General features: G+C 37.7%; 1 long non-coding RNA gene across 1 annotated transcript; it reads left to right on the top strand.

Moving 5' to 3' along the window:
- The first annotated feature begins 12275 nt into the window (after nt 1-12275).
- LOC103556750 (uncharacterized) lies at nt 12276-20156 on the top strand. Its single transcript, XR_011535007.1, has 4 exons — nt 12276-12381; nt 13302-13367; nt 16882-17015; nt 19988-20156. It is a non-coding gene; the product is annotated as an uncharacterized lncRNA (long non-coding RNA).
- Nucleotides 20157-20389: the final 233 nt, after the last annotated feature.

Raw genomic sequence — 20389 nt, 5'->3', positions numbered from 1 at the left:
ATAAAGATAGGAGTTCTAGGAAAAGATGGTGGCTCTGGGCAGTTAGTGTTGGCCATGATTTGTCAACTTGACAACACCAAAGTGGCGGACAGTTATGTGGGCGAAGAGATAAGAAGTTCTCTGATGTCAGGCCATGGAGAATTGGAAACACGGAAGAGCTAGAAATCCCTCATTGCTGCATGTGGATTGTGCATCTGCATGGAAAATGGTCCCTGTTTGTACAGCTCCAGTGATGCTCATAACCATGGGGCCCTGTACCAAACACACATCTTAACTTTCTAAGATGTGGTTAAAATGAAATATTTAAAAATATATTCTTACAAGTTTATAGTATAAAAATTAGAGACTACAGATGCATTAAAGGAAAGCTAAAAAGCCCTGTAATCCTCCTATGGAGAAATAACTCTCGGGTATGTATTATGTGTATACATATTGTATAACTCATGTTATGATATCTAGAGAACTAACATCGAAATACCAGTCAGTTTATATAAAACCCCAGGCACATTTACATAGCACATAATAGACCCTCAACAAACTTCTTTCTTTTCTTCTTTTACTTTCTAGGTTTTCTTTCTCAACCTTAACCTCACAGAGCTTTCTCGCTCAATCATTCTAACTTCCCAGTCCATTGCTATGCCATATATGATGGCTAATCTTCTTCAGGGAAACTTGTTTCTCACTTTTTTGGTGACCCTATTAAAAAACTTACAAATAGGGAACATTTTTATTGGATATATGATCAACCTCTGTTTTTTATACTTGAAAACTAAGAATGACAACGAAGGGGTTGGTAAATGCTCATTAAAATGGTAATGGTGGGCCGTCTTCATCCTAGAGAAAATAAGGAGCTTTCTTCTTAGGATTAACTTGGACCATAGTTAGAAAGAGGCAAGTTCTTATTTAACAATTAGGGCAGTGGATTGCAAAGGAGAACTCCTACAAATGGTGCTAAGCACCTTTAGCAGTGGGAACAGGAAACTCTGGCAGTTTTTGAAGGGAGCAGAAGAGACGTAGGTGTGCACGTTTCAAGAAATGCAGTGAAAATTACGAGGATTCATTGTTTTAGCCACATGTAAAACGTAATCCACCTGGACAAGAATGAACACACGTAATACCCCAAATTAAGATTATCACACTAATGACAATAGTTTGAAAGCAATAATGTTACCATTACTGTTTACGATTAACATATTCTCTCAGTAGTGTTCCTCCTCTGATATTAGCATACTTTAGGGGTATTTATGAGACTAGCATCAAAGATACCTGTTATAGGTCAGCAAAACCCTAATAAAATGACCTGCAATAGGACTTTAAAAGAACGCAGGAGCCTAAAGATGAATTTGGACTTGTATGAAGGTAATGAAAGACGACCTTTACACACAATCCCTTCTATAGCAATTTGCATTTCACCTATACACATCTCTATCTCCACCTCCATCTATGTAATCTATATTCACATTTACGTATACATATCTGTAATAGACATTTAACTATTTACAATCCACTGTTATAAGATCTAAATTATTTTCTGACTTTAATGATAATACGTTATTTCTATGCATCTTTCTGATAAGTGAAATTACAATTTTCCTACTTTAAGCCTTTAATAGTCTTCTTTGGAGGTGTATTATAACTCTAAAATACATTCAATAATTTAGTTATATCCACTTCTGTAGTAAGCAAATGAATGTAAATTGAAACAAAAATGTGATAGCATCTTACTTGTACAAAATTGGCAAAGCTTAAAGAAACAATAACATTATATTGATAATGATGCGAGAAATCAAGCATTTTATTTGTTGCTGATGGAAGTGTAAATTTATACAACTTTTTGGTAACGCAGGTTGTCACTAAGATTCAAAAGTCTTAAAAGTGTTCATAAACACAAACCTAGCAATTCTGCTTCTAAGAACTTATTTTTAGGAAACAGAGATGGTAAAAGAATAAATACACAAAACTTACATTTATAATTGCAAAGCCCTAGAAGCCATCTAAATGTCTGGTATACTCACAAAGAATACTGGTGAAAGATCTGGGGTCACAACGGATGACTATGCAGCTAGCAGAAATAATTTTGTTGGAGGATATTTCCAAATTCAAAAAAGATTCACAATGTGCTGCTGAGTGAATAGAGCAGATTACAATACACTATTTCCTATGTGATTATAATTTTATCCCAAAAATTTACAGAAAAATATGATTTATTTCTGGTTAAGCTATCACAAGTGATTTTTTCTTTCTTTTTTTTGCTTTTCCCTATTTTTCCAAAATTTCTCCAAAATAGACATATCTTTTTTTTTTCCTTTTAAAGATTGGCACCTGAGCTAACATCTGTTGCCAATCTTCTTTTTTTCTTCCTCTTCTTCTCCCCAAAGCCCACCAGCACATAGTTGTCTATTCTAGTTGCAGGTCCTTCTGGTTCTGCTGTGTGGGATGCCGCCTCAACAGGGCTTGATGAGTGGTGCTAGGTCCGTGCCCAGGATCCGAACCGGCAAAGCCCTAGGCCACTGAAGCAGAGTATCTGAACTCAACCACTTGGCCATGGGGCCAGCCCCTAGAGATGTCATTTTAAAGCGGGGAAAACACAATACATGTTATGAAAGTAAAAATTCATCTGAAATTGAAATCTATTACTATTTTTATAAACTTTGTTAATTAATCTTTGAAAATAAAATTAACACTCGTGATGTAACAGTAAGCAAGCCTTACTATTAGTATAACTAAAAAGATAGTTACTAATATCATATGTAGACATTGTATATATGATGCTTTCATGCTTTACAGCTTATGAACTGCCTTCCTATAGGTGATCTTATTTTGCTCTTGGATAACCACGTGTTAAAAGGTATTATCTCCATTTTATGGGGACGAAAAAGAGAGGCTGGAAAATTTTGATAATCTGCTCAAAGTCTCTGAGCTGGGCAGTCAAGCCCCCTGACTTCTGCACCCTCAGGGCTAATTTCTACGTCGTCCAGTTGGGTTTGCTTTATAAAGTTATCGAGGAACATTATCTAGCCCGTGGATATATCGCGCCGTAATGATGTTCCAGGAGATCAGAACTGGTCCTGTTTTCAGACAGGATGTGGAGTAGGACAGTACCTGTTTGTGGTTAAAGTTAATTACAGGATAATCAGTTGCTCTGCAAATTTCACTGTACTTTGTTCCCTATTCTTTCTTCATTTTTAAACCTTTGTTTTTCTTTAATTTACAGAAGTCTGTAAATTTACCATAGCCTTCGTTGGCTAAACTAATGGAAATGAAGAAATACCCAGCCTCCTCGTTTGCCACTGGTTAGAGTTTGAAAGGGAAATGAGTCTGGCTGTAGTGGGGTCAGAGTGATGGAGTCGCAAGGACAAGTTCAAAGTCAGGGGAAAGGGCACAGGGTCCTGTCATCAGCTACATTTCCCCACCTTGGGATTTTCCTGTCAGGGATAAAGCCCCAAATCTGGTGTGCTTTGGAATCACCTGGAGGGCTTGTTAAGCCCACATTGCTGTCCCTTGCCCACCCCTTCCCCACCCTGCACCAGAATTACTGATTCGAGAAGGCTCCTGGTAGAGCCTGCAAATGTACATTTCTAGTAAATTCCCAGGTGACATCAGATGAATGAGGTGAAGCTGCTGGTCCCAGGACCACAGTTTGAGAACCAGTCTTGTAGAGGTTTCAGGAGCTGTTCTCTCACACAGGAACAGTATTGGGTACTCAAGTACACAAAGATGAATAAAAGATCATAATGTGGAACGAGGGAGGGCAATGCGCAAATAATTATGGAACAATGTGGTAAGGACTGTAGTAAGTACGTGCGCTCAGAGGAGTTTGTAATTAATACTGACTTGGGTGAATCCAAGGATACTTTACAGGAGCAATATTTGCGCTGCCTTTGAAGGAAGAGTAGGGAGCTCACCAGGCAGGAAAGAGAATTCTAAACAGAGGAAACGGGACGAGCAAAGTTATAGGACTTGAAAATCCTCAGAATGTTCAGGATTAGATACCTACAGACTGTTTAATATTACCTTTGTGTTTGTTGAATATTTTCAGCCATCAAATTTACCCAGGACTGTTGATCTGCTCCTCCTCACACAACATTATCATCTGTTTTCACACTCTATTTTAACCTCAACTTGTTCTTCCTGGAAGGCAGAAGAAAAGTTATGAACACAAATGGCCTTGATCTCAAATGTGGAATGATTAATTATAATCTTTAATATGCATTACACATTCCCTGTGAAACGCACACATGTCTAAATGCTACTCAAATAACTAATTGAAAAGTTCAATGAATTCAGTCACTTGGCACCGTGTAATTAAAGAAAAGTCTATAATTTTTCAAAATTCTCTCTCTTTTTTATGCAGAATTTAGTCAAATTGAGACAAAACAGTGCCATTAATTTTTTTTGCAACTTCCAAGCACTGAGGTTTTTAAAATAAATACTGCCTATAGGTAAAAGAAATTACTGTGATATGAACTCTGAAGCAATGCCCAGAAATAAATATTCTCTCTGTAACCTATTTCTGTGACTTTCTGTAAATATCGTAATCGTACTTTAGTTTAATTTATAATAATAATTAAATATGCAGTAACCTATCTCTTAAATGTTCCAAGTTACTTACCTGATTAACAAAACTGATTTTAGTTGGTTTCTTGTTTAGTCAACTGATGGAAAGATATGACGGGTTTCTGAGGAACAACACCAGGTGGGAGTTGGAGACTTGGCAGGGTGCTGCTCAGAAACGGTGAGCACTGTTGCCAAGAAAATCCAATATGAGTAATTCAATACGCGCTTCCTGGCTAATGAGTTTATGTGCAAATTTAAAAATATGGAATTCAAGGACTGTATGCTTTGTTCTGAATCCTCGAAGAAACTCACTTGTGAGATATTTGCACAGGTCAGTTATAATTGATTTTATAATTGCAACATGGTGTTTACGAAAGTCTGGTATAGTCATCTGTGAAAATAATTAGGTAACTTTATCCTGTTTAAAGTGTAAACGGCATGACATTTAAGGTCCATTTCAGCTCTAAGATTTTTATCATTTTATGACTAATAAGTAAGTTTTTAATTTAAAGATTTATTTATTTGAAAAATTCAACAGTGATTTTTAACAAAGAAGTGATGAATTCCTGTGGGGAAGAGCTGAATATATTGTATTATATTGACCATTTAATACCACGAAGGTCACATAGTAGTTGCTTAAGTAAATATTTAATGTTTGGTTGATTGATACAGGGCTGAATTTTTCTCCATAGCTTACTTATGATGTTGACGTTGCTGATTACTTTAAAAATGAACATTTCAGGGATGTTCCTACATAAGCAAACAAAGAATTGAATCCCTCATTCAAATAATTTGGAAAGTAAACTATTTTGGTGTATTATGTCCAGATAGCTCAGGACCTAAAATGATTTTTGTTCCGAACTCTTTAGGAAATCGTTTCAATTCTTTTTGTGAAAAAGTTTTAGAAAAATAAACCTGAGCTATACGTTATGGGAAAGTTTCCTTTGAAAGTGATTGGAGCGCCAAACCTACATCTATAATGACAATGTAACCAGTAAGTGGAAGGCAGGTTACTTCATTGACTTTTGACATGACTTTTATTTTTTCTGATTTAAGCCCATGCTTTCACTTGCCTCCACATGGATAGTTCAAAGAGCTCTGCTGACTTTTGCCTATGAAAGTGTGTATGGGAGCTTTTAGAAATATGAGAGAGAAATCTCAGCATTTTGAGTCTTGAGGCAAAGCTCTCAAACAATGGAACGTTTGTGCCGTCCTGATTGGCTCAGCCAGGCATAATCCCGCCTTCTGTTGGTAATATTCCAGAGCTGAAAACCACCTTAGCATAAGTCTTTCGTGGCACCAGCCATCAAGGACGTGAGAGATTTATAATGTTACGCTAATTTCCAAGCGTTGCAATAAATATTTTGTTGAACATAATAAGTGATTTTTGCTTATGTGCCAATCTTTGGCCAAGAATAAGCCTAATTAAACTCTAAGAGTTTATCCTTCCACAGTAAATGTGGCACAGGGACCAATTTCCAACCAGATGAGCACATGGAATAGCTTGTAGGTTTTATAATCAAACAAAGGGCACTCATCAATGTTATTTAATGCTGCACATAAGAGAAGAGAAAAGAAGACAGGGAGAAGGAGAAGAAGGAGGAAACCAAGAGGAAGAGGAGGAAAAAAAGAGGAGGAAGAAGGGGATTCAAGTGAATTTCCTCCCGTATTCCCCAAATTGCAGACTATTTCTATTTAAAACCACCTTAAATAACAAGAGTCGCCTTGTCTAGAAGATGTGAACAGGGCTTATTGTCTGACCGTAATTTCTTTCCACCTTAACTGTGGTGGTATTCAAATTCCGATAATGAACAAAGTAGTTACCAACAAATTTTTACCACAAAGCCAAGTATGGCACCTAATATTTTGAAAGTGTTTATCACTGAATGAGTTATGCTTACCAAATAGTTACATTTAATGAACAATAATTCGCTTTTGCATGAAAGTCAAGAGGCATAAGATACTGCTTTTTCCTAGTTGCATCCAAAACAAATGATCTGAAATGATTTCAATGGTGTAATTATCCTAGAGCACGGTGCAGTCTCCAGAAAACATTGAGACACCATTCTTTTAATAAAACGAAACACAAATCCATAAAGAAGCATGCGCAGAACTTCTTTCTCTAATAATGTAAAACAAAATTGCAGTCACACGTAACTGGTGAGAACATACTAATTGCCCATAATTTGCTTATAAAATGATCAACCATCTCTTTATACATTTAAAGAGACTCATAGAGTAAATTGGTACAAAGGTTTTTTGGGTAGGTTGTCACCTTAATGCAATACTTTTGCTGTCACGGTAACAGATGGGCAAATACAGACTGTTTTATTTGGATTATTTGAAATCCTCTAAACCAGACCTGATTGGGAGATAATCCTGCAGACCTTTGACAACATGATTTAAAGACCCAGTGATGAAATTTCGTTCCCAGAGAGTATTCCTTGTATTTCCGGTTTGTTTTATGCATAGCTACTTTCTGATCTTCCTAATACCCTTGAAGTAAGACAACTGGTCACTCTTATATTTAAGCATAATGTGCAATAGGAGCTGTGTCACAAGCCATTTGCTATGGCCAAGTCTGTGTGAAGTGGGCCAACATTATTTGAAACTAGAAATCGGTATTTTAACTTGTCCTGTTATGATCCAAAAGAACATTGGTCGCCATGGTCAAGAACTGACAGCCACACACTTTACAAAACTCTGGAAAGAAATAAGTTCTTGCGTTCAATGAAAGAGTCAATTGTCCTAGAAAAGTCTGGCATTTCTCTCGGATGTATTCAGGGACAAACCCTTCACCTTTATGATCCACACTGATGAAAGTATTTTATGCATTATATACTGTAGCCTTGCTATAGCCCAAATATCTCCAGGGAAAAATTGGCACAAGGGACAGCTATCTTGGTCTTTGTGTACCTATGGAACACTTTGCACGGAGTAGGTTTTTAACCATTGCCCATTTGTTGTGACTTAATTTGCTGCGTTAGTAAGATTCCTATGTAGGTTTACTACTCAGAGAACTGATGAAACATAAAATCACGAAGAAAGAAAATGGGCTCAAGAAACTTCAGAGTATGTGGAACAATACTGAAAAATTTATCTGGAATGCACACATCAGTGGTCCTCAGATTTTTGGTGTCAGAACCCCTTGACCCTCTAAAAAATTCCTAAGGACCCCAAAGTGCTTTCGTTTATTTGTCTTCTATCTGTGATATTTCTATTTACTCTATTAGAAGTTAGAAATGGGACATTTAAAAATATTTGTTTTTAAATTCATTCAAAAATAACATCATAAATCCATTACATTTTAATAAAGCATCTGTTGTATGAAAAATAATGATACTTTCCAAAACAATGCAAAATTAATGAGAAGACTGGTCTTGTTTCACATTTTTACACATCTCTTTAATGTCTGGCCTAAGAGAAAACAGCTGGCTTCTCATGTCTGCTTTTGAGTTCAGTCTGTGTGGCCTCACATACATGTGTATAGGGAAAAGAGGAGAACTCTGATTCCTCTAAAAGCCTGGGGACTCCAGAGTTCATCAAACCACACTTCGAGAACTGCTGGCATACATAACAACAGAATTACAACTGCTCTATTGAGAAATCATTCCAAACTTGATCTACTGGTCCACAGGATTATTATTGTTTTCGTATGAAAATAGAATTTTGTACAACTACGTGATTATGATTCTCCTGGATAGCTCTTGGAAGGTTTTTCTTTACCTATAGTTGCATTTATAAAACTTAGGTTAATGTTGCTAACCAATTGTCCTCCAGCTAAAGACACAGTGATCCTTAGGAGATGTTATGATCTGTACTTATGTTGTGTTGACTGTCACTCTGCAATCTCCAGAAATGTTTGTTGGTCCATCACTTAATAAAATGACACTCTAGGCTGGCCCTCTAGAGTTTCTCTCCCCACTAAGACAGACACCTCTGCCCTGATGAGATAGTCCAGATTCATTTCACTCTTCACCTACATAGAGTGATAGATAATGATGAGTGGGCTGATAAGTAGATAAATCTGGTTACATGCGATCAGCGTAGTGAAATCCTGGAGGTGACTGGTTTATAGACAGTTTTATGAAGATACTTTTCAGACTTCTGCTCTTGTCCTGAAATAGAAGCATCAAAAAATGCCAACTGTGCTTGTGGGTTAAAAGTCTTAGGGTTCACCAAAGATTGCACAGGTTGTAAATCATAATGATTTTGTCAGCATTTACTGATGCAACTTCTTTTTCTTAATTTGCCTACCTCTTGGCTTCTGATTCTGCAAAAGACCCTAGAGAATATATTTATGTATAGTTTTCACAGTATTGGAAATTCTAAACAGAGTTGGAAAACCTAAAAGCATAAAAGAAAGAGAATAGAAATGTTAGTCTGCATATATCACATTTTCTAAACCCAATTGCCTTTATCCAGTGGTATTTTGAACTAAGCCCAATTTTTGCATGGCTGACATAAACAACGACAGTCTGCCTTTTGAGTTTATGGCGTTTAATCTTAGGTACTCAGTATATATTTGTTGAACAAATGAATACATTAATTAATCAATTAGCTATAAAATGAGGTTTCCTTGTACTCCACAGCCCACAAAGGTGGAAATAAAACTGGTCCATAACTTGTAGAGTTCATCAGGGAGATGTTGGTGTTTAATCTATCATTTTAAAATCAGATGATAGTTAGTGGTGATCCTACAGAGAGTTGTTTCTTTCTCTGAACATTTCATAATGCCCATTTCTTAGCTTTCATTTAACAGACATTATCCGGCAGACTTCTATTGATTGTCTACCCTACCTCTCAGTGTCAGGCACTGCTCTGAACCTAGCCATGTAAAGATGAGGGACAGTCCAGTCTCCTGTCCTCTAGACTCTAGAGGTCTAATGGCAGAGATCAGCAGTGAGAGAAGTGCTGTAAAAGAGGCAGGCATAAAGCACTCTGGGAAAACAGAGGCGAACAGGCTTGTCTTGCCCTGGAAAGTCAAGGAAGGCTTTCTAGAGGAGGAACCATGGTAACTGAATCTTAGCTGAGAGGAGTTAAGCAGGTGGTATGGATATGTCTGTCAGAGTAAACAATAAGCTTAAGCATGAAGAAATGTACTTGTAGCATCAATCAGAATTCAGTTGGTAGTAAGTGACAGAAACCCGGCACTATCTAGTTCAAGCAAAAGAGAATGTTTCGGTTCATGTAGTGGGAAGTCTGGTTCCAGGAACAACTTTCTTCAGAGACCCATATAAGGTCATCAGCCCACTCTTTCTTTCTCTTTTGGCTCTGAGTTGTCTGTATTCTCTTCTACTTCAGACAGGTTTCCGTGCTCATATTAGAGAAGATAGTCACCAATCGTCTCCAATTTACATCTATCTACCTCTTGACTCAAGAGCCTTCAGTTCAAACAATCTCAGTGATAGACCTCGACTGTCGTTGGTCCCTTCTGTGGTGGGAGCTTAGAGTATCTGATTAGCAGCTTGATCCAAGTTAACCTGGAGGGGAGGAGGAGCAGTTGCTTGAAGAAATGACTGAGGTACACGTGGCGGTGGTGGAGGTTGAGTGGCTAAACACACAGAAAGAGTGGTAGAATCACTTCTTCCCCCATCAGTGACCTTATTGTCTCACACAAACCCAGAATGTGGACCATTACCCAAGTGGTGGTGATGTTTACAGAGAGATCAAGGAGAAGGCTGGGCTGGGAGTCTGGGGTCCAACAAGAAGAGGAAGTTAATAATCACTGGAAACGTGATGAGATGGAGATGACTGTATTTTATAGAATTCTTCTCTGGGAGAACACTCCATAGGTTAGAAGCTGCTTGAGACAAGGGCAGGGCTTTGGTGGGCTAAACTGCCTTCCAGGGTGTGGGTCAAGGGCGCGGCTTTGTGTTTGCTGAATGGATATATCAGCTTGGAGGCAGAAAATTTCACAGGGCTCAGCTTCTCCCCTAAATAAATACTGGAAAATGTTTATAGTGTCGTTTGGGGCTCCAGATCATTAGCCTTTCTGAAACACTCACATGGCTTATGCAAACCACGTACAGTTCTGGTCCAGGGCCACTTCCTGTTTTGGTACCATTTGTAAAATTATCAGTACCAGGGCTGGTTATGGAGCCCTTGTTTACTGGGTATTCATTTTTATGGTAAATTCTGGAAAACAAATCAAGTTGACCGTACCAGACATTTTCATTAAAAGTTACTGACAGTGTTCTTTAACTTGTGACTTTAGAAAACAACAAAAGTAATTACCTGCAAATAATAACAACGCAGGGTTGTAACTGTTAATTTAGGCATATAAACACAACTAATTACATGGGGCTTTTGCAAGCATAATCTTTTTAACTGCTGATCCTTTCTCTCTAGTGTGGCACCACTCACAGGTGGCTGGTCAGAATCATGGTCTTCCTGCTTTTCTAAAGTCCTTCCAGATTGATATAGTTCCATTCTTGGGTGTCACTGATCCTTGTCCCTTGTCCTCAAGTGTCATATCTTCTCAAATTCACCAAGAATTAAGGTATTTATAACACGATAAAAATTTGGCACCCTTTTTACAGATAGTTATCCGTTATTGCTATTCCTGCGGTTTCCTACGCGCTCCACAGGTCTGGAGGTTGCATTACATTACATTTGACTTTAATTTTGGGGGGCTTGTTTCTTGTTTTGAGTTCTTGTGCTGTTTTTAAGGCCGTGTTTTCTTTTTGGTGACCTATGCTAATGGCTGCACTTAGGTGTTCTGAAACTGCTAAGACAGTGGCTTTTCAAACTTTTTTGACCACAACCCACAGAAAGAAATTTGTTTTGCACTGTGCCCAGTACACACGTACATATATAACCGAAACAGAAGTATAACTGAAACAGAAGTTTCTCTGAACAACACCACGCTTATCTCCAATGATGCATTTCTATCCTATCCTATCCTATCCTATCCCATTCCATTCCATTCCATTTCTAAGGACATATCTCATAAAGCCACAAGATAAATGACTAGCTAGGTGATGCCATTTCCTCTTGGTAGGCTGACGACATCTGTGGTCCTCAGTGATTCAACTGACTCCTTTCTAATCATTAGACTGGAAGGGATTATTTATATATTGCTTGAGGGAAGATGGTTAAATTAGTTAGAGGTGCCGTTTGGAAGACAATATACACAGAGAACTAGGACTCAAAATAGGTTCTTTCCCGTTTCTTGTCTTCCAAATTGTTTTCCTCACCATTGAACTCATAGATGATCTTTTATAGTCAAATGCTGTTTACTCAATAATGTTCTGACAATCACTAGAAGAGTTCATTATTATTCAAATATAGTTGTACCAATTATCTACACAGACATCTTTATAATCAACAAAAATAGATTTCACGTGGTTGATCAACAAACAGTTCTCAGTCCCATTTGTCTCCAGATTTATAAGTGTGATAGCTTCTTGAAAGTTTGTATGCTTTTCTTCTTCAGCTTTTTCATACTTGTCAAAGGTCAATGTTATCAGTTGTTTGAGTTTCATTATGTCTAAGGTGACTAGAGAAACTTTCCAGATGCCTCAGCGGCAGGGACTGCTAATGCCCACCCAAAGTGCATTCCCCTTTTCCTTAGTAAAAAGAGTCCTGATTTTGTTCAGAATAGCAATAAATCCAGCTAAAAACACTTGCTGCTTTAGCCTCACTTGCCTCTGGTTGGTCATGTGGCATAGCTGTGGCCAATGAGACATGAACAGAGGGTTTCTGGGAAGACTTTCACTTTCCTGAAACAGGAACTGCTGCTTCATGCTCCTCCTGCCTGGATCGGAGAAATACCTAGATGTTTAGCAGCTATCTCGCGACCATGAGGTAACAAGTATGAGGGTGAGCATCTACAAGCTAAATGTCATTGAGCAGATATATACAAAGAGCCTGGATCCCTAATGGCAGCACAGAGCAGTGGCAACAGCTATCGAGAGGCCACTTGCAGATTTCCAGTTATGTGAGGAATATATTAAGCCTCTAACCTTTTTTTTGGTGTATATATAGTGTGTATGTGTGCATATATATATATATTATACGTTTTTATATATTTTAAATGTATTTTGTATATATATATTTTTAGACTTTAATTTATAGAGCAGTTTTAGGTTCCCAGAGATTTCCCATATGCCCTCGGCACCCAATACATGCACAGCCTCCCCCATTATCAATATCCCCCACCAAATGGTACATTTGTTACAACTGCTGAACCTACATTGACACATCATCATTACCCAGAGGCCAGAGCTGATATCAGGGTTCACTCCTGGTGTTGTATATTCTGTGGGTTTGGACAAAAGTATAACAATATGGATCCACATTACAGTATCATACAGAGTAGTTTCACTGCTCTAAACCCTCTAACTTTCTATGCCAGATTTTTCTGTGACCTATAACCAAGGAAATCCATAACTGATTTCCCTTCCAACTTTTAGATTTATGCATCTGTTTTATTCTTTGATGGAAATTTGATAACTACAGATTACTTCACTGACCATTTCAAATATCATTAATTAGAGCCAAAGCTATTTTACAGCATAATTACTAATGAAAGTACATTAATGTCCTTCTGCATGACATCCAAGTGAGAGAAGCTCTTTTCCAAACTACCCTTACAGGGTTAAAATGCTTTGAGAATTATTATTCTGCCATTTTCCCACAAGGTCTAAGGGTTAAATAGCAATGGCCACATAGAGACACAGAGAATACGACTAGACCATGTGACTCCTTGATCTAGAAATGGCATTTTCAATCTTTAACAGCTCATTTTAGATTGACTCTTCATTATCAAGCTCAAGTAGTTGTTGGAATGTCTTGGATCTGCAAAGGTAAGCTAGAAATTCTCTAAGGGTTGTGCTTGTCTCAAGATTTGGAGATTCTTTCGGGTTCTTTCAGGACAAGGGAAATCATTTTGACAACAGCTTTCCTTAGAGCATTTAAAAGGCTGTTTCTGCTTGGGAAGAAGAAAAGGATTGGATGAGTGCGAATGGAAGGATGCTAATCAAACCTTTGTTCCTGCCATCTGCTCTTTGGGACCTCTCCGTCAAGAAAGAAGTTTTCAGAGAAATATGTCTAGTTTCTACTCACCAGATGCATTAGTTATTTTGGATGGGTAGAGATATGCCAAGTTAGTCTATAACAGTGGTGTCCAATAGAATTATAACGTGAGCAACATATGTAATTTAAATTTGCTAATAGTCTTGTTAAAAAAGGGAAATGAAGCAGGTAAAATTAATTTTAATAAGGTATTTTCTTTAACAACATAATGAATCTATCATTTAAACATGTAATTAATATGAAAATTATTAATAGATATTTGCGTTCTTTTTTTTGATACTAAATTCTGTGTCTATTTTACAGTTATGGTACATCTCACTTTGGACTAACCAGTTTTCAAATACTCCATCACGTGTGGCTAGTGGCTGCCATATTGGATAGCGCATGACTTTTTCTGTCTACCTATCCTACTGTCAGCCTGGCTATTTCTGCTTTCTTTGCCCATTCTAACCCCGTAGCTACCCACAAAAAAACAGTGCTGTTAGTAACTGGCTCCTCTGCATGTACCTAGACTTGGCTCCAGTGGCAGGAGATATTTCAACACACTATCAAGATGTTCTGAAGGTCTATTTAGATAACCCTTTTCCTGCACTACTTCCTTTCTTTTGTTTTTATCTGTATCAGAGAGATTACAGTGAAAACGGGAGATGCTATGAACCAGATGCTAAAAAAGTCCCAGAGACAAGAATCAGAAAGGTCAGAAAGGCATAAAGAGTCTATCCCACACTTAAAAGTATACGAGAAAATAAAGACTATAAGGATGTCTTTAAAGTGAGAACTACACAGTTGATGAGCATGCCATTTTTCCACAAAGGAATTCCAACTAAAGCCATAGGAGAGGCTAGGTATCTTCGGGAGTTCCTGACTTGTGAAGATAATTATTGTCCCTTAAAAGTTCCTGTTGCTTCCTGTGTTCCTGTGACAGACTGGCTTAGAGAACACGTGGTTTCTTTCCTGCTCCTGTAACACTATCTTTATTTTCTTTGCAGTACAATTAAGATTGTGTCTATTAGCCTTCCTCAAATTAATGAGATGCTTCCTCTACCCCCTTGATTAGATACGAATCTTTCCTTGGACAATCATTTTGTGCGCAGATGAAAGAGCAAGTCACTTCCCTCACCTTTAAAAATAAATGAAATAATTTTCGAGCATATGATGATGGCTGTCATATTTACTCTCGTGAGAGTAAATATTTGATGAGAAAGTAGATGTTTGAAATTCAGATAAAACCCACTACCTATTAACATCCACATGGTTAAGGCAGAAACCCAATTTTAAACCGTTTTCCTGCAGTTTGCACCATACAGAAACTTAGAAGAAACACAAAGCACTTTACACGTAGCATACAGCTTAGACTGCAGTGGGCCTGAGATAAATTCAGAGCATTAACATTACACATGTCTTTTGCAGAAGAAACTTCCATTAGGCTGAATCCTTATTAAGTTCCCATTGAAGTTTTAGTGCTGACTAGATGTGAAAGTTCTCCATCAGGGAAAGGCAGAGGCAGTCCTCCACCTGGAGAGTAGGGAGGGGCGGTGTCATAGAATAGAATGAACGTGGTACTTAGTGAGGAAAGACCTCAATTTTACCTCCAACTCTGGCATTTGCTAGCTGTGTGACTTAAGGCAAGTCCCTTAACCTGCTTCACTTATAAAATGAATAGAATCAAAGTATCCTGTTTGCCATAAGGGTGAACAGTCAACCCTTGGATAACAGATACCGCCTTTCTTTTTGGCATCTCCACTGCCTCACACTAGTCCTTGAAATGCAATAATTGTGGAGTTACTTTGTGAATGAACATATCAAGTGAAATGATTTATGGGATTTCACTTGTAAACTACGTAACGTTATACTGTAGTAAAATACTTTTCTTATTTTGTTTCTCGCTAAGGTTACTCCTATGCTGCAAGTTGAAAACTACAAATAGAGACTTTTTTGCTCCTAAGAAAGAACGAAACTTCGAGGGTGAAACACAGAGAAAAATAAAATGGTCTTGAAGTTGGGGTTATTTTATCACCTAAGCCTTTGATAATCATAGTGTGGAGAGAAAGCTTGGCTAAGGAATATGGGTTATGGTCATATTTGGAAGAGTGGGGAGAAATGTGTTTTTTTTTGGTGTCTGTGTGCTTTTATTTAAAACTCTGTGAAAAAGAGACTTATTGGGATAAATGCCTTTTTAGAACTTTCATGTAACAACCAAATTAGTAACCCAATCTACATTGGCAACATGGGAGATTAGAAGTCCTTGGGGGACCCACATTAATGAGCAGATAAGAGTGATTTGTTGTTAGCACATTCATTGTTTCCATTCTACACTGGACATCAGTCATTTGGCCCATTTTTCAAAGACCCACTTGAATTGTCTGAACCTATGAACTTCCTGAAAGTCTAGCCACCAAACTCCATTAGGAGAGTCAATGACCGCTCAGCTAAAGGATATTTATTTTATTCCTTCCCTCAGTACAAGTCTCCCTAAACGAAGACTAACAGAAATATTTCTTTTCAAGGGGCCAGGAACAAGAACATTTCATGCCATCGTGAGATAATTATTCTAATTGGCTAAAATCACTGTGGAATTTGCTTGTCTTCTTATTAGTACAGAGACCAGACTGGAGCTTCATTAAGAAAAATGTGTTAAAGTTCAGATAGGCAGCAGGAAGAACTTTGTCTTTGTATAACAAACTTTGCATAGATAATGCAAATCAACGGTGTAAATGAGAAGACAAGCTTGTTTCAAGTACCAAAAGCACTGTGAAAGTGGATCCATAGAAAGAGAGACGCAATTGACAGGATAACTACAGATCTCTCCATTTATTGATTAAAGTGAGTTCCCTAAGCACTTATAACAGAAATCATCCCAGCTTAGTTTGATTGCTTTGTGAGCTCGAAATTAATAAAACTGCACTTCCAAAAAAAATCATCCATAAGAGAGATCCATAGTTAATGAATATTTCTAGACAGTCTACAGAATTTATCCAAATTAAGGCTTTATTGAGATCTTTTAGTTGCAAGGTGCCAGAGATAAAGAGACCATCTTAACATATCTGTTTGTAGAGATCTATTCCACAGCGATTGCCAGCACAGGCTTCTCATTGTGTAGGCAGAAGGGCAGCAGCTCCCGGTTGGCGGCTATTTTTGGCATGCTGGACAGTTTACTTGGTGCTTTAAGAGTGAGGTGATGACGAGGATGATCGTTGCCGTTTATTGAGTATATTTCAAGTATCAGTCTCTCATGAAATGCTACAGGAGCCATTTAAGGTAGAAACTATTATTTCCATTTTATAGATGAGGAAAGAAGCTTCAAGGGAAATTCACTGCTCAAGATCAAAATCTTGTAAATGATAGAACTGGAATTTGAATCCAGGTGAATTCCAAGGCTAGCTATTACGTTGTAGAGATGTCACACAAGAACTCTCAAGGTAGGGTTCATTCTTTCTCTGAACTCATAATTAGTATATAATTTAGATGTAACCACAATTCTTCTTCTCCTCAGTCTCGTTTTGAAACGACTTTGAATTCAACTTGAAAATGATGCTCCATTGACTATAGCATCCAGTGGCTTAAACAATGCTTGAACCATAGTAGATGCACAGGAAATATTTGTTAAATGAATATTCTGCCTATCTGGGGGGTAGTGGCCAGCCCTTGGTGGGAAGAATGAGGATTAGAGACTACTAGGAACAAGTATTAAAATTAAAAGTAAACTTTTTTCATTATTTTAAAGAATTCATTGCATTTCCCGGGGAAGGCCTGCTTAAGCAAAGGGCAAATTGCAAATATCATTAGGAAATTGTTCGTAGTAAGCAAAGGAATATACTTCAGCAATGAGCACGGCTGTGTGTTTTCCCCATTTGGTGATAGACAAAAATCAGCATTTAGGCTTCTCATTTAGAATGCACTGAAATGAAAACATAATCCCACTTAATTACTGTTCCCCAAGGTATCTGGTTGCACAATGTTTTATAAAATTAAAACCGTTAAGCACCCATGAAAAAAAAACCTTACTTTAGATGCAAAACATTAAAAAAAATGAAAGAGAAAAAAGGAAACAAGCAAAACCCAGTTAGCACCTTTAATTCTTGTCATGTATACCTGAATAACCTGGGACAACGGAGTTAGGAGAGTTTGGGGCTATTAGAAAATTTCTGAGGTCTGATTTCCACCTAAAGGACTAAATTGAACAGGAAGATGCAATGAACCAATACTCTGAGGGTGAGTTTGTCATTTTGACCTGTCGACTTGCTCGTCTACAGGCTGATTTTAAAATTAGGAAGAGACACCCTACAGAGGCACAGTTGTAATTTCACTCCAAGCAGACTGAGGCTTCTAGGGTTTCTTATTTCATGGTTATTTCTCTGAGGAATGAAAATGTAAGTTTTGGATTCGTTAGTAAGAGTTGGATTAACGATCCTAACAGGGATAACCTTATAACCTTTGGGACGCCAAATGTATAGTTCAGACTTTCGAGACAACATGTGTGTCTGCACACCAATCTTTCTTATTTTTGTTCAGTTGACATCAAGATGTATTCATAAAGAAATGAGACAGGGACTGATCCAGGTCTTGTCCAAATATTTCAGAAGTTGCTTGATTTGATTAATTTAGTCAAGAAACAACTCAATTCAGTGGAAGAAAGATCAGTGGAACTGACCATAGGATGGATTTTTTTCAACCTCTCAGTTGGACGTGCTGGCATTTTGAAGATACCACTTTAGGTCTGGTCTAGTCGGTGTTTGTCCTAAGAGGCAGCAGAGAGTTGTTGAGTCCAAAAGCCTAGATTTATGTTTCATTGTGCATATCACTAACTGCCTTTGTGACCTTAGATAAGTCACTTAACCTCTCTAATGCCAGTTTCCTTATTTGTGGAGCATATGGGATTGAATGAGCTCCAGGATCACTTCCAACTTCTGACATGTGATGGCTCTAGATTGCTGATATTCTGTGAAAAAATTGGAAACTTGATAGCATACATGTGGCTCATGAAATGAATTCACCAATGAAAAATGAAGACAGTAAAGCTACAATGTTATCTCAATTATCTCCTTTGGGATTACACTGTTTGTATATTTTCACTTGTAGGACAGTGATCTGAGAAGGAACCGTTTGTTGTTTCAAGGAAACACAGCTTGGGCCTATGTTTTCACCCAGAATTTTTAATGATGAGGGGCTTTACTTAAGTTAGCATTATACACGTGTGGATTTGATAAAACTAAAACACCATATATTCACCACCTTCACTGCCAGCAATAAGACATCCTGTTATCATGAAACAGAAGCAAGATCATATCTTCTTTACATTAATCATGGCATTTGAAGACTCCCACTAACTGTTCCTTTGTCCCTAAGATGTAGAGGAAAGATCTAAGGCTTTGTAGCCAGAGCAGAACCTATGTTTGACTCCTTACTCCATCTATTACTAACTTTGTCTCTTTTTTTCTCATCTAAAATATGTATACAGATGCCCAACAGGTTAAGTATGAGGATTAAGTGAAATAATGTACGTAAACCACCTGTCAAGTGGAAGACGGTGAACACATTTTAGTTCTTGTCTTCATCTCCTCCCCAGAACTCTTCCCTTCACAATCTTCCAGTCTCACGAATTTTCAGTGGACCAGCCTCTGTCCTTTGTGAGCAAAAATGACTTCTGGATACCCCATAATTTGCCCTTCCCCCTCCCCACAAAATGCTTTCCACACACTTTTTGGTGAATCTCCCTGGTATATTTGATCACAATTCTTCTTTTCTGGGAAGATTTCTCTGGTTTGAATCCCTTGGAATCCATTAGGTCCAATATTTGTAGCTTTTACCAACCATGTTGATTGGTATTTGATTATCTATCATTTTGCAATGCTTTCAAAGTACTTTTTTTTTTTTTTTTACCTACGTGTGTTCTGTATTCTCAACTACTTTGCAAGAAAAGGCTCTGTGTTGTTGTAGTCAGACTGAACAGGGAATATTGAGTTAGCTCAGGGCACTTTGTTGGAGAGGAGTATAAACATTGGAATGCATTAAAAGGAGACCAGCTAGGATCATGAGAAACTTGAAATGATTTCCATATAAGAAACGGTTGAAGAATTTGAGCCATCTAACCTGGAGAAGACAAAGGTGGATGGAAGTATAAGATAAACTGTCTCTGTCTATAGTTGAAGAGTTGCCATGTGGAAGAGGTATTGAAATTTTTTCAAATGGGCGATGATATATGGCTGTAAGAAATAACTTTCTAATAGACATGGCTATCCAAAGATGAGTTCTCCGGCTTTGCAAGTATTCAGACATGGGCTGAAAAGTAATTTGCTTGGAATATTGTGTAAAACGCTGAAGCATCAGATGGGTGATGAGACTGGAGGGACGTTGAAATTCTTCCTAACTCTGGTTTTGTTTTTCATTCTAGATGGAAAGTGCTTCTCAACTATGTTGTATTTGTTGAATGGATGGACAAATGTTCCTCACATAGTGAGCACTTGGCAAATGTTCTCCAACTGGCGTGTTCTGAGAGCCTTCAATAAATACTCAATACCGTTGATTATATCTTAAAAAAATAAAAATCTCTTTCATATAAATGTGATAAGCCATACTCAACTACTTTGTAAACCGGGCCCTCAATGAATACTTATGGATATACTCAAGTGACACTATTTGCACTCCTGAACATATATTGGGCAAAAATTGTGTCAAAACCCAACCTAAACTTTCTCAGCGAAGTAAAAACATGAAATAAATTGAATAGAAGTAAGTGAGGCATAAGAAGAGATCTGTTGTGTTCAAGTCCTTGTTTCCCCTTAAAATCTGTGTG

The sequence above is a fragment of the Equus przewalskii genome, chromosome 30 (genome assembly GCF_037783145.1).
Source record: "Equus przewalskii isolate Varuska chromosome 30, EquPr2, whole genome shotgun sequence".
Taxonomy (NCBI): domain Eukaryota; kingdom Metazoa; phylum Chordata; class Mammalia; order Perissodactyla; family Equidae; genus Equus; species Equus przewalskii.
Note: the sequence above shows the minus strand (reverse complement) of the source record. Positions and strands in the feature narration are given on the sequence as shown.